The sequence below is a fragment of the Coenobita brevimanus genome, chromosome 47 (assembly GCF_032717465.1).
Source record: "Coenobita brevimanus isolate Jiangsu-jjx chromosome 47, ASM3271746v2, whole genome shotgun sequence".
Lineage (NCBI taxonomy): Eukaryota > Metazoa > Arthropoda > Malacostraca > Decapoda > Coenobitidae > Coenobita > Coenobita brevimanus.
This window is the reverse complement of record NC_137000.1, coordinates 3151259-3171415: the sequence shown is the minus strand read 5'-3', so window position 1 is coordinate 3171415 and position 20157 is coordinate 3151259. Positions and strand designations below refer to the sequence as shown.

Below are 20157 nucleotides of genomic sequence, written 5' to 3'. Positions count from 1 at the left end.
AAAGAGTGAAAGAGAAACATGCAGGAGAAAACTAGAAAGTGAAGATAAGGTAAAAGGTCGAGGAAAGTGTGAGAGAAGAGTGAGTAATGGAGGAGGTGGGTACAGTGAGTCAGTTACCATAGTGGTCTGAGTAAGGTGAATCGAGAAGAACTTCGAGAAAGGTATACGATGAAGACGAATGAAGGACACAAACAAATGAGTAAACATAAAGACAAAAAGAAGAAAGTCAAGATAGATGGAAGAGTGACAAGAATAAAAAAGGATGGAGGCAGTGATGCGGGTACAAAGGGAGGAAAATGAAGGAGGACAGTGCAAGAGAGAACTGAGGAAGGAGTATGAGGAGGAAAACTAAAAAAAGAAAACATGGAGGATAAAGGAGGGAGAGGTGTGAATGAAGAATGAAGGATTGAAGTGGTGTTGTGGATGCAGAATTAGTGATCTGAGGGAGGAAAGTGCAGCGAAAGAAGGGAGGGATATGAGGAAGAAAAGAGGGGGAGGGCTGAGGGAAGAAAAGAAGAAAGAGGGTTGGAAGGGGTATACTGGATAACTGGAAGAGGAAGATAATGGAAAGAGAGATGTGAGGAAAGCTGAAAGACGGAAGAGATAGTTTAGGGAAAAGTTAATCATGTGCAAGAATTAGGAGGAGGAAAGCGGAGAAGAATGAGAGAGAAGAATGAATGAGAATCGCTAGAGAAAAAAACTAAAGAAAGGGAAATAAGGGAAAAAGATGGAGGAATTGGTGTGAGGGAGAAGGGAGAGGGGGTACTGAAAAGAAGACGGAACAATGAAGAAATGTGAGAAATGGTGCTGAAAGAGACGTGTTAAAAATTTTTAGAAAAGAACGTAAAAGGTAGCATTTACAAAAGTGGAGGAAGACAGGTGGTACTGAAAGGAAGAATTAACTGTGAAGAAAAGTTGAAGGTGTGGTGGATTAAAGAAGGAGGTGGGAAGAACGAAAGCGATACACTAAAAATGTTATGAAAGAATGTAAGAGAAAGAAATAAAAGGAGTGATTTTTGGAAGAATGGAAGATGTGGCGTCGAAAAGAAAAATGGGGTGGTGTTGGGGGAAATCTGAAGGAGAAACGTGAGGGAATAACTGAAAGAGTAACGCAAAGATGGGGAATGAAAAATAAGAGGGAGAGAGAAAGACGCATGGAGTGGTGGAAAGGAAAAAAGGAAACAACTGAGAGAGATGGTGGTAGGAGGAGAAAGGGAAGTGGAGGAGGAGGATAGATGATGGAGAAAACGGAGATAGACAAGAGACACAGAAAGAAGGGAATTAAGGCAAGGGAAAGGGAAGGACAAGAAGGAAGGACTGTATGAAAGACGGGAGAGACAGACACAGCAATAAGGGAAGAAAGAAAAGCAGGTATGTAAGTAGAGACCGATGAGAAAGAGACGGAGATAGAAAAAACAAAACAAAACAAAACAAAAAACTAAGGCACGGGCAGGCGGGAAAGACAGGAGAGAAGGAAAATATGAACAAAGCGGCAGGAGAGAAAGAAAAGATGAACGAAGGAAGCGACAGAAATGCAACAGTAAAGGTGGAGGGAAGGGCAGGAAGGGAAATGGAGGATGATAGATGATGGAAGAGCAATAAATGGACGCATGAAGGGAAGGAACTACGGCAAGAAAAGAAGTAATGGGAAAGGAGTAAGGAAGGATAGGAGAGAGAGAGAGAGAGATGACAATGAGGAAAAAGGTGTGGAAAGGAAGAGCCTAAAGACACACACACAAAAAAAAGGAAAGAGGAAGAAGGAAAGAAGTAACTGAAGGGAAGGGGATGACAGGAAGGGGATGAGAACTGAGGAAATGTTGCGAGAGAGAGAGAGAGAGAGACAGACAGACAGACAGACAGACAGACAGACAGAGACCAGACAGACAGAGACAGAGGCAGACAGAAAGACAGAGACAAAGACAGAGACAGACAGACAGACAAACAGACTGAGAGAGAGAGAGAGAGAGAGAGAGAGAGAGAGAGAGAGAGAGAGAGAGAGAGAGAGAGAGAGAGAGAGAGAGAGAGGACAATAAGAACAAAGGAAGGGGTAAGAAAGAATTGTGAGGGTGGAAGAAGATGGCACAGAGACACATAAAAAAGGGAAGAAGGAAGGAAAATGTGGCAAGATTATGAGAAAGAACTAAAGAAGACAATGGAAGAAAAAAAGCAATATAACAGTTATGGAAGAAGGGTGGAAAGGAAGAAGAAAAAGGATGAGCATGGAGGAAACAGGGAGGAAAGTAACAATTTCATGAGAAAGTACTGAAAAAAAGGAGAATTACTAAGGAGGATGAGACAGTCAAGGGACAAAAGAGGGACAATAAGGAAAGAAAGGAAGAAAGGAGAGGGCGTGTGGGTAATAGAGGCGAGAGGATAGCTCAGAGGCACGCAGGAAGGAAGGCAGAAAAGAAGGAAAGGAAGGAAGGAAAAAAGAAAGAAAGAAAGAAAGAAGAATGAAAGAAAGAACGAAAGAAAGGAGAAAGAATGAATGAAAGAAGTGGTGAAGAGCACGAATGGTAGAAGGATATATCTATCTATCTATCCATCTATCTATATACTGTATATTTATATCAGGAGGCAGTGAGGAAGAGGCCAAAGCAAGACACTACACTCCTAAAGAAACTGCCAGTGATAGTTGTATATATTAATATTCTTTGTCGGAGCACAACAGAGAGCTGTTCTACGTTTTTGTATAACTTGGATGGTGTTCAAAGAATAACATTATATGGAGCCTGAAAGAGAAGAATTAATTATAACTGTAATACCTTATGTTATTGGTAGATGAAAAGTGAGAACCTGTGAGAGTAGATTTTAAATATGATGACTGTGGTTAGATAAAGCATCTTGAATTTATCCATATGAAGCCAAAGAAAATAAAGTTAGCGATATAGAACTGTAGAAACATCTAATTTTGGTGGTTTGATATAAAACCTCTTGAAAGTAAATGCCATCTCCGTAAAACTTCGGACATATAAAAAGGAGTGGTAATATTGAGCAATTTACCTGAGGGTTCTTTATGTAAATTCTGAGCTGTTTCCGAGCGGCTCTCTCTTGATCCAACCGGTTTTTACACTGAAGCAAAATTTTTCCACCAGCCTTCAAATAACATTCTTTTCTAAGGGGAGAGAGGGCAGGAGGAGCGAGGAAATGAAAGCAGAGAGGGAGGAGACGGTGGGAGGGGTTGTAGTGGGAAGAATGAAGGTGTGTGAGTAAGAGGAACGCAGGTGGGTTGAGTAAGAGGAACGGAGGTGATGTAAGTGTGAATGAGAGGCATGAAGGTGGCGCAAGAGGAAGGAGTGTCAGAGAAGGAGAGAAGATACAAAGTGAGAGAATTGCGACCATGGACGAGGTGAAGGACGAAAACTGGAAAAATGCAAGGTAGAGGATACTGAAATAGAAGACAGTGTGTGGGAGAGATAAATGGGAGAGTGAGAGATGAAACAGGAGCGACACAAGGTAAAGGGTATTGAAGCGGTGGAACGTGTGTGGGAGGAATGATGGATGTGAAAGATTGAGGGGCGAAATAGGAGAGATGCAGGGTACAGTAATGGGTATTGGAGTTGTGTGTAGGCAGTATGGGAGGAAAGAAAAAAGGAATTGGAGAAAGAGATAAGCAGGGGAAATGAAGGGCGGAGGGAGGGTGTGTGGGTGACATGAGAGGAACAAAAGAAGGAAACGAGTGCGGGGCGAATTGGAGAGACGAGGGGTAGATGGCACTGTAAAGACGTGTGGCTGGTGTGGGAGTGAAGATAGGAGGAAACTTGCGAGGAAAGAACGGGAAAGGATGCAATGTTGAGGAATGGCGTGTGGATGACATGGGAGAAAAGCGAGAAGAAAAAGACTGAGGAAAAGACAAGACTGACGGACGAAGATGAGAAATGTTGAATCTCGCTGGGATGGTGTGGGGGTGATATAGGAGTGAAGTAGAAAGGAGAAGGAAAAGGGAAGATGGGAAGCAATGCATGGTAGAGGGTAATGGAATGGTGTATGAATAGCGCGGGTAAAAGTAAGAAGTAAGAGAATGAGGGAAAAACCGGGATTATAGATGGCAGAGGTTAATGGAACGGTGTATGGGTGGCGTGGAAGGCAAGAAGGAAGGAAAAAAGTCAGAAGGAGATGGAAAAAGAAAAAAGGAAGAAGGAAGGTGAGGGAGAGGCGAGAGATAGAGTTAGCGTAGAGGGTGTTGGGATGGTGGTGGCATGGAGGGCAAGAAAGAAGAAGAAAAAGGGTAAGAGAGGGAGAGTAAGAATGAAAAGAGTTAGAGGGGCGGACGCAATAACGTTTCCACTGGTCGAGGCACATTTAGAAATTTAATTCTGATTAAAGCCAAAGGATTTAATTTAGCTAATTGAAACCCATCCCTGAAAAATGGATAAGTGTACCGGATATAATAATGGTATGATCAAAATAATAATAATAATAATAATAATAACAACAACAACAACAACAACAACAACAACAGTAATAATAATAATAATAATAATAATGATGATTATGATAACAATAATAATGTATCAAGGAAAAACAGAGGAGCAGAGCGAGGCAGAGGCAGCTGGAGATGAAAATGTGAAAGTAAGACCACAAAAAACAGAGATGTGCATATATACAATGTTGGAAACAGAGAGGGTGGGAAGGAAGGAGGAAGGGGAACAAGGTAAGGCGGAAAAGTAAGGGGAAGGAAGAGGAGAAATGACGAAGGAATGAAGGAAGGAAGTATGGGAGAGGAAAAAAGAAGAAGAGAGAGACAGGTGAGAGCAAAGGAATGAAGGAAGGAAGGAATGATGAAAAAGGAAATGAGGGAGAGGAAAAAAGAGAAAAGAGAGAGAACGGAGAGAATAAATGAAGGAAGGGTGAGGAAGTGAGGGAGAGAAAAAAGAAGAGAGAGAAGGGAAAGAGCAGAGTAAGGAAAGAAAGAAGAAAGGAAGGGAGAGAAGGGAGATGAATGGAGACTGTGTTAGAGGAAAAGACGGAAGGAAATCTATGAGAATGAGACATGGGATAGGAAAATGGGAGAGGCGTGGATACAAAACGGAAAAACATGATGGAAGGAAATACGAGAGATGTAGAAGGAAAAGAGAAAGGCGCAGAGAAATGAAAACAGAATGGAAGATTAAGTAAGAGTAGGAATGAGAGTAAGAAGAGGGAGAAAGAAAGAAATTTAAAGGAACGAAGGAGAAAACGACGCAATGAGGAGGGAGGGAGAGAGGAAGCGGGGGAGGGAAGTAAGAGGGAGGAAGAGGAAGACAAGGAGACAATGTGTGGGAGGTAATGAGGGAGACGGGAGGGGAGGGAAGGGTGGTAGGGAGGAGGGAGTGAAGGGTGAAAGGGAGGAATAGTAGAAGTTGGGAGAGGTGGTGGCATGCATTTAAGGCGAGAGGAGTGTGAAGAGGAGAGAATAGAGAAGCGGAGAGGAGAGGGAGGAAGGGGAGACGACAGGGGAGGAAAGGAGAGGCGGGAAGAGAAACAGATAGATAGGCAGACAGATAAACAGACAGATAAACTGATAGATGGACAGATGGATAGGTAAAGATAGGACAGATGTAGGTAAATAGATAGATATATAAATGGGCAGCTAGAGAGAGAGAGAGAGAGAGAGAAATGCCAGGGAGGTGATATGGGACGGTTTAAAGAGAGGAAGTAATGAAGCCACAAAGTGAGCCAGAGACGATTTATCACTTCAACCCGAGGACTAAATTTTGATTCCCTTCAAGTTAGCGTCGGACAATATTCTTCAGGTTTCGAAAAATTCCCTACTGTAGTCTATTTACTTTCACCTGACGGAACTGGCGCACCTCCACAACTTAAATTCCATGTCATGTCTCCAGGATCTTCGATGATGAGTCTCCTTGGTTACTAGTCAAATCCACCCTGCAGTTTGAATACACTTGGTTAACACTGGAGCTGAAAGACGTTAGAAATCTTTACCAGGTCTGAGTTAACGTACTAAAATGAAGAGCTTAATGAAATCGATATGTATGAAAAGATTTATCATTAAAAACAAAAATTGATGACAGGAAGAAATAAACGTTCTAGATTTGAAGCAGTTAAAGCAAGGGAAGAGAATGGAAGGAGGGAAGGAAGGAAGGAAGGTAGGAAGGATGGATGGAAGGAAGGAAAGAAGGAAGGAAGGAGGGAGAAAAGGGAGGAAGCAGGAAGTAAAGAAATGGAATGTAAGAGAAGGAGTGAGAGAAATATAATGACACAATAGAGGATGGATAGATGGGAAACAAAGAAGAGAAGAAAGGGGAGACAAAAGAGAGAAGCAAAGAAAAGAAAGACAGAAAAGAAAAGGGAAGGAAGGGGAGACAAAAGAGAAATGGGAAGGAAGGGGAGACAAAAGGGAGAAGGGAAGGAAGGGGAGACAGAAGAGAGAAGGGAAGGAAGGGGAGACAGAAGAGAGAAGGGAAGGAAACAAGGGGTAAGGAATAAAAAGGGGAAATGGAATGCAGGGGAAGAGGCAAAGCTGAGTAAACAAAGAAGAGGGTGAAGGAAGGAGAGAGGAGAATAACAGTGCATAGAAAGAAGGGGTGGTGAGAGACACGAGAGAAAGGAAGGAAGGAAGGAGCGACACAAGAGGAGGGATAAACAGAGGAAGCAGGAAAAGGGGAAGGAGTTAGTGGCAGGTAAATAAAAAAGAGGGTGGAGGAAGGGGAAGGGAGAATAACAGAACAGAGGAAGATAGGCTGGAGGGAGAAACGAGAAAAAAGCAAGGAAGAAACAGGAAGGTAGTAAAGAACAAAGAGGGAATAGGATGGACGGGAAGATGTATTGGTAAATGAACATGGAGGAGGGGGAAGGAAGGAAGGAAGGAAGAAAGGGTTAGAAAAACATTAAAAAAGTGGTGCAAAGAGAGAAAGAATAAAAGAAATCTGGAGAGAAGGGATAAACAGAGGAAGTGGCAGGAGGAAAGACATAGTAGTTAGTAAACAGGAAGAGGACGGTGTAAAGAAGGCAAGAAGGAAAGAGGAAAAAAATATATACAAAAGTAAAAGTGTTGCAGAAAGTGAACGGAAGGAAGAAAACACACAGGAGAAAGGATAAACATAGGAAGTAGGAGGAGGGGAAGAGGTAGTGGAAAGTAAACAAGGAAGAGAGGGAAGGAAGAGGGCGAATGAATGAATGAAGGAAGAGGGAAAAGCAGACTGAGGAAATATGGAAAGAAGGAAGGAAAGACATCAGAGAAGATTTAAAAGGAGGACATATGGAAGGAAAAAAAAAAACTGGTAAACAAACAAGGAAGAAGGTGAAGGAAGGAAAGAAAGAAGACAAAAACTGCACGGAGAAAAATGTCAAAAAAAGACAGAAATATATGAAGGGAGAAGAGAACGAGAAAAACTACAAATAAGAAATGACAAGGGGATGAGGGAAGGCAAGAGAAAAACTTGGACGGGGGAATATGTGGCAGTGTGAGGGAAGGAAGGAAGGAAAGTAGGAAAGGAAGAAGGAAGGAAAGGAAACGAGGGAAGTAAGGAGGGCAGATAAGAAGGAAGGAAGACAGGAAGGAAGGAAAGAGAGACACCAGGTAATCATCCCAAACAGGCTCGTAATGTCCCATACATCTGATGTTATTGGCTCTCCTGTGTATAAGGTGGGCAAACGAGGAGGAGAAAAAGAAGAGAAGTAAGTTGATATAAGAGGTGGAGAGGGACGTGTAGAGAAAGGAAGGAAGGAAAGAAGGACGGATGGAAGGAAGGAAGGAAGGATAAATGATGTAAGAGGAAACTGATGACAGGAGATAAAAAGAGAAAAAATAAGTTGAAGAACAGGGTGGAAAGAGATATATAGAAAGCGAGAGGAAGGAAAAATGCGCCATTTCAGAAGGGACTGATAAAAAGAAAGGGAAAAAAGAAAAAGAAAGAGAGATAAGCTTTTAAAAAGAGGTGTTAAGTGATGTGTGGAGAGGAGGGAGAAAGAAAAGAAGGAATGTTGTAATGCAAGAAGAGAAGCAATTAGAGGACAAAATGAAAGATGTATAAGCTGAAGGAAGAGACGGCGAGTGCCATGTACAAAGATGAAGATAGGAGGATAACTTTTGAAAGAAGAAAGTGATGAAAGGAGAAATGGGGCGCTAAGAAAGGAGAGGTACGTTAGAGGCACACAGGGAAGAAAAAGATGAGAACTGTGGAAAGGAGGAATTTGGGGCGGGGAAGGAGGAAGGAGGGGATGAGAAGTCTAGAGCATGGGAGAGGGGGAAAGGAGGGGGCTAGGGCAAAGGGAGAGGGGGAATGAGATGGGTAGTGGTTGGAGAAGGGGGGGCTGGATCGAAGGAGGAAACATCAACGTACAGAGGAGGAAAATGGAGCTGAATGGGAGTGCTGAGGGAGGAAGGAAAGATTGGAAAAAAAGGTGGGCGAGTGTGAGAAATAATTTTTTAACTCAGAGAGAGAGAGAGAGAGAGAATGGTGTGTGTGTGTGTGTGTGTGTGTGTGTGTGTGTGTGTGTGTGTGTGTGTGTGTGTGTGTGTGTGTGTGTGTGTGTGTGTGTGTGTGTGTGTGTGTGTGTGTGTGTGTGTGTGTGTGTGTGTGTGTGTGTGTGTGTGTGTGTGTGTGTGTGTGTGTGTGTGTGTGTGTGTGTGTGTGTGTGTGTGTGTGTGTGTGTGTGTGTGTGTGTGTGTGTGTGTGTGTGTGTGTGTGTGTGTGTGTGTGTGTGTGTGTGTGTGTGTGTGTGTGTGTGTGTGTGTGTGTGTGTGTGTGTGTGTGTGTGTGTGTGTGTGTGTGTGTGTGTGTGTGTGTGTGTGTGTGTGTGTGTGTGTGTGTGTGTGTGTGTGTGTGTGTGTGTGTGTGTGTGTGTGTGTGTGTGTGTGTGTGTGTGTGTGTGTGTGTGTGTGTGTGTGTGTGTGTGTGTGTGTGTGTGTGTGTGTGTGTGTGTGTGTGTGTGTGTGTGTGTGTGTGTGTGTGTGTGTGTGTGTGTGAGGCAGGGGAAACCAGAGAGGGTGAGTGAAGTTGATAAGAGGCAGGGAGGGTGGTGGATCGAGGAGAGAACGAGAGCCACAAGAGGACGCAGGCAGGTAGGGAGAGAAGCAGGGAGGCAGGGAGAGAAGCAGGGAGCCAGGGAGAGAAGCAGGGAGGTAGGGAGAGAAGCAGGGAGGCAAGGAGAGAAGCAGGGAGGCAGGAAGAAAAACAGATAGCCAGGGAGAGAAACAAGGAGACAGAGAGAGAGAAGCAGAGAGGCAGGGCGAGAAGCAGAAAGGCAGGAAGAGAGGCAGAGATGTAGGGAGAGAAACAGGGAGGCAGGGAGAGAAGCAGAAAGGCAGAGAGAAAAGTAGAGAGGCAGGGCGAAAAGTACAGAGGCAGGAGGAGAAGCAGGGAGGCAGGGAGGGAAACAGAGAGGCAGGGAGAGAAGCAGGAAGGCTGGGAGAGAAGCAGGAAGGCTGGGAGAGAAGCAGGGAGGGAGAGAGAGAAGCAGAGGGGAGGAAGCAGGAAGGGAGAGAAGGAAGTGGGCAAATATAAAGAAGGGAGGAAGGTTGGGAGAGAGGCAGGCATATCGGTAGGCAGGCAGGCAGACTGATGAATCGAGGAGAATGTAAAAGGCACAACAGACAGGCAGGCAGTATGCAATAGGGGTAAAAGGCAAGCACGCCGAAAGGAAGGGAGGCCAGGAGGGAAAGAGGCTAACAGGCAGGCAAAGAGGCGACGAGAGAGAGAGAGAGAGAGAGAGAGAGAGAGAGAGGTTGGCACGCAGGGAGGGAAAGAAAGGCAGGCAGGGAGGGAGGAAATGGTAAGCAGAGAGGAAGGGAGAGGTAGGCAGGGAGGGAGAGTAAGAGGAAATGGCAGGGAGGGAGACAGGCGGTAAGGAGGAAGAAAAGCAAGAGGTAGGGAGGGAGAGAGAGAGACTTAGAAGAGACAGGAAGGGACAAATATTGATGGAGTAAGGCAGGGATGGAGGGAGAGAATGGCAGGCACACAGATAGGGAGAAAAACAGAGTGGACGACAAGTTAGCAGGCATCAAGAAAATCAGACAAGGCCGGCAGACAAACAGAAAAGAACGAAAGGCAAGTAGGCAGACAGGCAGGCAGACACAGAAGGCGAGAGAGGCAATCGGATCGAGGGAGAAGGTTAGTGCAGGAGGCAGAGGGAACAGAGGGCGAGAGCGACAGGCAGAATGGATGGCTGAAAAGAAGAAATGAAACTGACAGGGCGTTTGTGGAGGGTAGACAGGTAAGCTGATTGGCAAGAAGGAGGAAAGACGGCCAACGTGAGAGATGCTGGAGCGGGGATAAGGTGAAGGGGGGGTAGAGGATATTGGGATAGCGAATAAAGGGAGAGGAACTTTAAGGATAAGAAATGGATGAAACAGGATTGTGGTGGGCTACAGAAGGATGAAATTTCAAGCTTCAGTAAGGAAATAGAGAGATTGGAGTGGGGTAAGGGAAGGAAGTGGGATGAGGAGGGGGAACTTCAAGGATGGAAAGCGATAAAACAGGACTGTGGTGAGCTCATTTGGAAGTGGTCCATAAAATTTGACCTTAAAATAGGGAAGTGGGTAAAAAAAGAGGTCGATACTAGATAAACTACATTCTTCTGGATGGATACTGTAACTTTAGGTGAGGAAAAGGATGAAACAGGATTTTGATGGGCTGCATAAGGATAATGTTTCATAAAAGAGTCTTCTTGTGAAAAAACTGAGCCTTAAAGGGATGAAATGGATAGGACAGATGCTACATAAACTGTATTCTTAATGCTGGAGATTGTAACTTTAGGGGCAGTTAAGAATGAAACAGGATAGTGGTGGTCTGCTGAGGGAGGAGGGTGTTACATGAAGCACTCGTTTTGCGATTACTTACAACTATAAGAAGGAAAGGGATGAAACAAGAGGAAGATGTTATATTAAATATGTTTATGATACTACAGTCTGGTCATTTTTGCGTGATGAGACTCAGACACTCACAATTCCTTAATACCAAATGGTGGTTACATGAAATTCGATGATCTTTCATACTGGGGCAGAAATAACTTAAGTCTCACTAGTTAGTAATTAGATCGATCCTCCAGTCTGACTACACATGGACATCAACTGAGCTAGAAAAGGGCTAAGGATCTTTGTCGGGTTGGAACAAATGTTACTGGTTTAATAATCACTGCAATACAAGAGTGTCATCTCCCTCATACAACAGTACATGAGCGGACAAGAGTACATTAATGCCAGCAAAAACGCCCCTATTCAATGATAAACTACGAAGTACATGTGACAATAAAACACGATGAAAAGATCCAGATGGTGTTGTTCTGTTGCGCTAAGATTCCAGGAAGTGCGAAATACTATGATCATATTACTGGTACGCTTCCCATATTTTTGCCGAAGAAAAAACAAACCTGTATGTGTTACGTGTCTACAAGCTTACTGCACAAGTACGAAACACGCCATCTTTAAGATATATTATAAAAGATGCTTGGAATCTCTAATGCAGGGTACTGATAAAACGCAAAATCCGATTGCTTGCTAAGATTTAAGAGGAAGATATTGCTGAACTTGCTATGAATGGGAACTTGTATCTTATTAACTATGACAAATTATTAAAAAAAAAGAAAAACACCTGACACAGATCACGAATATGCTCGATCACTTAACATAACTAAACTTTTAATTACACATTGATTATTGGTCACAGGACTGAAAAAAAATCACGAAATAAATGTTCGCTACAATTATTTTTATTGTTTAGTTCAGAGAGAAAGAAAGAGAGAGAGGGAGAGAAGATCGTGTGTGTGTGTGTGTGTGTGTGTGTGTGTGTGTGTGTGTGTGTGTGTGTGTGTGTGTGTGTGTGTGTGTGTGTGTGTGTGTGTGTGTGTGTGTGTGTGTGTGTGTGTGTGTGTGTGTGTGGGTGGGTGTGTGTGTGTGTGTGTGTGTGTGTGTGTGTGTGTGTGTGTGTGTGTGTGTGTGTGTGTGTGTGTGTGTGTGTGTGTGTGTGTGTGTGTGTGTGTGTGTGTGTGTGTGTGTGTGTGTGTGTGTGTGTGTGTGTGATAGTGTGGACGGGAAGGACGCTGGGGGCTGGAGTCAGGTATACACTAGGTGAGTTATGTGTAATTAGCCTCAGGTAGTTACAACACACTTGATGCCTTAGATGATTACACTGATGTTGAACTTCACATCATTATTTCATTTCTAAAGCGAGAGAGTAATCCTTCTAACCCACTTAACCCCTTCTAAACGTGACGTTTCCGGACGATTTAATTTAGCTTCAGATGAATCTCTCTCTGGCTGAAGGAATTAAAGAGCCTACGATCTTTATCATTCTATCGTTTGTCTTTCTTTTCTTTCACAAAGGGATGATTTTTCTTTACTAGCCTTGCCATCAACAGACGATTTTACAACGGTCAGGAAGGGTTTCTTGCAATGAAGGGATTACACATTCTTGGTTAGTTAACAAGCTCTCCTTAGATATTGACACAGTTTCCGAACAGTGCAAGGAACTAATGACTCCATTGGTAAAGACTGAAGGTGACGTATTTTTTTTACATAGTCTTTGTCATCACTGAGTATTTTTATTTTTCCTTGACAGATTTTTCGAACAGGAATAGGTGGACAAAGCTTTATTAACTACTATTGAGACATCCTTCGTACATCAAACAAAATCTATGGGCTACGGCGTGAACAAAATATAAAAGACGCACTAAGGTTGAGGAAGAATGTGTACCGTAATTTGTAACTGTTCTGTGGTGTGGGGAGGGAACATATAACAACTCCAGTATTTTCTGCATCACAGCTTCTCCCTCTTCCGCACTCTCATCTTCAACCTCTCGCCCCAGGTCCTTTAGTCGTCTCCTCTTACCCTCCTACTCCCTTTCTCCTCCCCTCTTCTCCTCTCCCTTTCTCCCCTCCTCTCCCCCCTCTCACTCTCTCCATCGCGTCGCCGCCTCCTTCTCTCCCTATCTATTCTCCGTCTCTCTCCCCTCCCTCCCCACCTCTCTCTTTCTCCCTCTCCCTCTTCTTTCCCACATCCTCTTCCAGTAGCCGTCACTCTCCCCCTCTTTCCTTCCCTCTTTGCGTTACCACCTATTCCCTCCCTCTCTCTCCCTCCCTCCCATTTGCTTTCCCCTCTTTCTCCCTTTCTCTCCCCTTCCCAACTTTTGATATTCACTGCTTCTCCTCCTCTCTCTTCTCCTCCCTCCTCCTTCCTCCCACTTCTTCATCCCTCCCCCCCACCTTTTCCGTCACCGCCCCTTATCGTCACCATCAGTCGTACCCTCAGCCTCATCTCAAGTTTCATATTCCCACGAGGTAATATCCCCCCCATCCTTTTCCCCCACTCCTTCAAAACCCTCCCTCCCTCACTCCTCCAAATCCCTCCCTTCATTTTTCTATCCATCTTCCCCTCATTCCTTCCAACTCCCCTTCCCCCACTTTTCCATCCACCTCCTCCTTTCACTCCTCCAACTCCCCCACTCGTTCTTCCATCCATCTCCCCCTCACTCTATCCAACTCTCTCTCACCTCATTTTTTCATCCACTTCCTCCCTTCATTCCTCCAACTCCCTCCTCCTCACTCCTCCAATCCTCCCCTCCCTGTTCCCCCCCCCCCGCACTTCTTCAACCCCCTCCCCCATTCACCTACCCATGACTCCTCTTCATTCCATATATATATATATATATATATAAATATATATATATATATATATATATATATATATATATATATATATAAATATTTAGTGGACAGAGACTGCATACACAACATAAAAGAGAATATTAAAACTCTAAAATCAAAGATTTAACTGGATAAAGAATAGATGTCAGAGAGCTTCTTATACTGACCACAATACTACTCTTATGGTGGTATTCTTTTTGCTATTAGAAAACTTATTATATCAGGTTTGTTTTCATTCGGCGGAACTGGGCGATTCTCACAACCTGAACACAGTCAGTGGTTGCATGAAATCTGATAAACCTTAGTTATGAGGCAGGAATGAGATTTCTTGATTATCAGTTTAATCCACCATCCAGTCTGACTAGCTTACGAGAGAATAATGTATTATATGCAAAATGAATGGCTAATGAGGAGGACTCTTAACATGCAATACAAGCCACGATATGTAAAATAAATTCCTAATGAAGAGGTGCTAGGACGCCTTAAGCCACGGGAATTGGACCTTTTCCTGCCCCTTTGCCAAGTAATAGGAACTGCTGGAACCAGTGGCGGCAGGGAGCTACGTGGCGGGCACCCCAAATTGGACTGCGAGGAGAAAAGTTCTTAGAGCCGGCCACAAGAACTGACATAACACGGAAGTGGGATTAATGGCCGACCCGAGGTAAACTTTCATTGTTTGCGGCGCCTCGCTTCGTGTTCGGCCACACCTGACCCTGTTTGTTGTCTCACTCCACCTGCATCAAAGGTTCTCATACTGGTTAGCTTAGGAGTCTGGCTAGAACCTTTTCCTAAAGTTTACATATTCCAGTATGTTAGCATATGAGAGCATAGTGAGGTGTATATGCAAAATAAAAGGTGCTAGAAAGCCTCCCAACCGTATGAGGCAATGATCCAGAATGTGTGTTGTTTTTTTTTACCACTTAAGGCCTCGACAAACTAAGGTCGGAATCAGACATATTATGGCGCAAATAGTCTGATCTCGCAGGCCGACATAAGTATGAGAAGAAAAACACCTCGTTTCATCGAACCACGTTTTAAGAATTCTGTTGTTCAGTCCCAGGCATAATCCAGATGACAGTGACAAACAGAACACCCGGAACGTGACCTTCTGAAACGAGGTGTTCTTCCAACTTTTACCCCGCCAATAAACAGTTTGACAAAATACATCAGACTAAGTCTAAATCAAACCTTGATATGACAAGGACCTCAATGTGTGGTCTTCCATCCCACCAATCTTCATTCACAGAGCCTGATCACAAACGCCTCTTTGCTGAAGGTCACACCTCTGTCTTTTTGTTGAATTTAAAACCATCGTCGTTCAATACTCGTGGCAGAAATGTTGCCCCACCTTCATTTCCCACTTATATCCATAAAAGTGTCATCCACACACCTGCAACACAACTTTCCTCAAATTGTGTCACAACACTAGCGGTGTGATACAAAAAATACCTGACACAGCAAGAGTTCGATCACCCTAACCTAGAGAAAATTTTCGACCTTTTGCTGCCTCTTCCCGTTAGCTTAATGGCAAAGTATGAAAATGTTCCTGTTTTCCATACATTTCATAGTGCTTCTATGCTTGCAAGACTAGCACTGTATTCTGTTGTTAATCTACTGCTACAGCTCCGCATTCAAGATAGAAAGGTGGACAGAGTATATATAGCACATATCGTCTTCCTCACCACACACCTGCTCACTACACCTGCGCACTAAGAGTACACTAACTGTCATTGTACACCTTCTTATTACATACCTGAAATGAAATGATCTTGAATTTGGCTCTATTCTTGGAACGAACAATCTTAAGAGATTTTGGCCTTTAGTTCCTACTTCTTTGCACAAAAGAAAAAAAAAAACACTCTTGCACCACATACTTGCTCACCAAACACCTGCTCATCGCTCTTTCTCACCATATAGCCTACCTGTTCACCACACACATCTGCTCACCACACACTTATTCACCACACAACAGGCTCTACACACAGATATGCCTATTCACAGCCGAAGACTTGTCGGCAAGGTTAAGCTAGGCTGCTTACTCTCCCTCCTCACCTCACACCTACATCAACCTTAAGCGGCGGAGACAGACGCGCATTACCCTAGACTCCTGGATAATAACTTGAGCTTACTGTCTCCATTACCGCCCTGCAGTAGGATCTGGACACACTGGATTGCCATTACTATCGGAATGCTGGCGCGATCATGGGGCGATATAGCGGCTAATTCGCTGCATCGGTAGAACGGTGTAATGCATTATTGCCTCAATTAAATGTAATGATCCTGCAATGCTAATGGCGACTGAACAGGTCATGTCTATCAGCGGAGCACTGATTGTACTGGATTACCGATATCAAATGTGTTTTTAAGTGATGCTTTGCCATCGAGTAAAATGGCAAAAATTGTAACACTTCATTTATGCAAATCGCGATGCTTAGCTCTGACACCAACACATTAGTATGACGAATACTAGATGTGGGCCATGGGTGGGGGAGGGGGGGGATAAGGGGTGGGGGTGGTGGTTGGGTTGGGGTAATGGGGAATAATATAAGTGTGAGGAATGGGGGAGGGTATGTGGGTGTGGAGATCGAGATGGGGATTGGTGGGGGATGGAATGGTGTATCGGGAGAGGAGGGGAATTAGGAATGGAGTAGGAATGAGGATGGGCGTTAGGGTGAGGGAAGGGAGGAGAAATGGGTCATATGTGTGGGATGAGAGAAGAATGGTACAGGTGTGTAGGGGTGTGAAGGAAAGAATGAGACACGTAGGGGGTATGGGAATGAAGCTCGGGCGAAGGGGGGTATGGGAATGAAGCTCGGGCGAAGGGCTAGGAAGGAATCCGGCAAGTGTGGGAGGTGGGGAAAGGAATGGAGTAGGTTAGGAAGTAGAGGGAATGAAGTATGGATGAAAGATGAGAGAGCAAAGGGGCACGTGTGTAGGGCGTACGGGAAGTGAGTTCAGTGTGCCGGTGGGGACGGTGGAATGAGGCAGGTGTGGGAGTGGACATGGAATGATGCAGGTGTGGAATGGTAGGAGAAATGAGACAGGTGTGGGGTGAGGGGAGGAATGAAGCAGGTTCGGGGATGGGAGGGAAGAGTGAGCCCGTATGTGGGGGGGAGAGGGAGTGACAAGAATGATCCCCCTTTTCACTTTGTCAGTTTCATGTTATGCGAGTATCTAGCCACGACAACGATCAGTATCTCTAGTTACTATTTGAAAGTGAGTGTGTTTGTGCCTGTGTGTGTGTGTGTGTGTGTGTGTGTGTGTGTGTGTGTGTGTGTCACTTTGGCTCAGGTGATCCATGTGTACAGTACAAGTATTCGACCAGACAAAGACGTTCCATTATTTTTGTCATATTTCTAGATTTTTATATAGCTTACAAGAGAGTCCTCGTAGAAAAGAATTAATGGATGTTATTTTCAACTCCGCCGGTTCAAAATATCTATTAAGTTTAATGTAACAGACTGGAGATGCCAAGTAATCTCCCTGATATTGTAGGAGATAAAAGCGCCCCGCTAATTATGCCAATATTGACAGTTATTACGGAAAAAATCTTCAGGACGCCAAAGTTCCCAGGTCAACAGTGTTCCTACCAACTGAGCCTTAATTAACCCTTTGAACCACACGACATGCCATTTATTTTATCCATTCCTGCTACTAGATGATTTTCGTCAGCTTAGCAACAGTCCTCTTGTAGTAAAGGGGTTGAGGCGGACTTTCTATAACCCCTCCTGTTCGAATAATTTCCCCTAAGCTAAATAAAATTGACTGAAGATAGCATGAATAATATGATGAATACGCCGTCGAGTTCAAGAGGTTTAGAGTCCAAGACAACAGAGCTGATAACTTAGGTATTCATATCACTGTCCCTCGAGAATAAACAACTCGATGACGTCCTTTTGTCATAACTTAGTCCTGGGCAGATAAATTCATTCAGCTAAGAAACTTCAGGTAATGAGGGGATCAATCAGTATCTCCATTAGCCTTAATAGCGGCTTGACGTCTTACGTTTAATTTTGGATTCCGCCAGACAGTTTCATTCAGCTAATGTGAGACCTGTCACTGCAAAGGTTAAAGAGGACAAAATTCAGGGACACGGCTTTCATGACAATAGAAGATTTGTCATTGTTCCAGCACAGTTCTTATGGTCTAAATGACGATCAGGACTCGTGACATGACGCTTCCAGTAACATAATCGCTTCTTGGTACACTCGCTATGAAACCAATGGGTTTATTTAAACAAAATCTCTTTTAATACAAGTCACATGACAAGAACTCACGACACAAAAATTCATGACATAACTCTCATAAGAAATCCCATTATACTAGATGTACCACTGCGCTATAACTTTCTGGTGCTTCAACTTTTCATGTACTTGGATATCACTACTAGAAGAGAGGATAAAATTACTACTTAAAGAGTTGATGAAGGATGTACCAAGGCTCAGTGGCACCTTGGGTCGGATGATAATATAATCTGTACCGCGAGGGGTGAACATTACCTGCGATGGGTGTTACTGCTACCTGATTCTCGGAGTAATGGTGAGTGTAATACGTGAGTAGGAGTTTAAAGAGTATGTGCTGAATGTGACGGAAACTACTGTCATCTCCTCCTAAGGATATGAATATGATGTTTGTGTGAGCAGGTGTTACTTGTGTGAAAAATGCTTCCAAGGATAAGGCTGAGTGTTACCTATAAGAAGCAATATATATATATGATATATACTTCCGATGGATTTTAAGGTCATCTTTTTCTTAGTGTATAAGCAAGACTATATGTATGAGTATGTGTTATTTATGTTGGGAGTGGTGTTAAATACCTCTATTGATAAAGATGTTACTTGCGAATGGAAGGATCCCTTACCCGCAATGGAAATTACTGTTACGTTCTTCTGCTGGTATGATTATGAGTAGATGCTACCTGTGTTGGAAGTAGTACTACATGGTTATGAGGGAGTTACCTGATAGTCGGAGAAAGTGTACACGATTATATCAGATGGAGATTACCGTCGCTTCCCAATATGTGTACGAGTATATGTCAGAGTATGTCTTTCCAGTGTGCTGGGGAACACTGTTGTCTTTCTTACGGACAATGGTAAGTGTTAGCTGAGAGTAGGAGTGCATGTTACCTGTCTGTTGAGGAATAGTGATAAATGCTTCCTAAGATAAGACTGAGCGCTCCCTGCCTTCCATAATAGTGTCCATTGCTTCTCTGGATGAGTGTGATTATATCCTATAAGTAAGGGAAGGCTCTACCAAAGGACATGGATTTGTGACATTATTGGGAATCAATGTTCTATGCTATTGTAATGCCTGAGAGATAGTGTTATTTGTGCTTAGGGTAGTGTCATCTGTGTTGTGGGTAGTACTGTATGTGTCATTGGGTGGGGGAAGCGTTAACTATGTCGGGGGTGGGGTAAGATAATGTCACCCGTGTCACTTGTGTCGGGTTGGGAGTTAGTGTCGCCTGTCGGGGTGTGGGAGTGGAGATAGTGTCACTTGTATCAGGGGGCTGAGGGGGTACTGTCACCTATATTGAGAGGGTGTGGGTAGTGTCACATGTGTCAGGGGATGGGTAAAAAGGTTAATGTCACCTATGTTGGGGGTGGAGTGGGGATAGTGTCACCTGCGATGGGGGGGTGGGGTTTGTGTGATGTCATCCGTGTTGGAAACTGAGATGGGGGATAGTGTCACCTATGTCGGAGTGTGGGTACGGGGGAAAGTGTCACCTGTGTCGGAGATTTGGTAAGAGCCTAAGAGGGGTAGTGTCACCTATGTCGGAGAGTAGGTAAAGGGTGGTAGTGTCACCTGTGCCGGAGACTGAGCGGGGGTTGTGTCACCTGTGTTGGGGCGGTGGGTTGGGGGTAGCAGTCACCTGTTTCTGTGGGGTAGAGGATAATTTCAGTGGGTTGGGTGGGTCGTGAAGAGGTGCGGGCAGTGTCGCCTGTGTCGGGGGTGGGGTTAGGGTCGTGTCACCTGTGTTGGGGGGCAGGGAAGGGGGTAGTGTCACCTGTGGGAGCCGGGTGCTGCTAATCATAACCTTGGCACGGCCCTCCCATCACCGCGGCGCCACAACACCCCGCTAGTTTTTCTCAACCAGTGGAGGTCTAATAGTGGAGGCGGAACACTCTTAGCCCCGCTACTGCGATGGTGTACTATCACGAGCAAAAGTTCGTTGACAATCCCAACCCAGCATTGTTTAACCTAATTTAATCTAATCTAACCTAACCAAACCTAACCTACCTGTCCTATCCAGTCCTATTCTATTCTATTCTATCCTAACCTAACTTAATATAGCCTAACCTAACCTAGCGTAATCTATCCTCACTTTACCTGGCCTACACAGTTTTTCTCAACCAGTGGAAATGTAGTGGAGGTCAATTTCTCTGAATCTCTTCGCAACGATGGCGTACAATCACCAACAAAAGTCCGATAACAGTTCCCTTTCAGCGTTGTGTCCCACCTTCCTTATATCTCATTCCTCCCTCACCATCAGCAAGTATCCCTTCTTTCCTGTATCTTTTTATTGTGTGTTCTTTGTTGCTGACACATAAAGATTTTTCATGTGAACAGTT

At 44.2% G+C, this 20157-nt stretch overlaps 1 protein-coding gene across 1 annotated transcript in view; it reads right to left on the bottom strand.

Annotated features, from left to right (window-relative positions):
* LOC145398974 (alkaline phosphatase-like) overlaps window positions 1-20157 on the bottom strand; it is a 303273-nt gene that overhangs the window by 23531 nt on the left and 259585 nt on the right. The gene's annotated exons all lie outside the window — the stretch shown is intronic.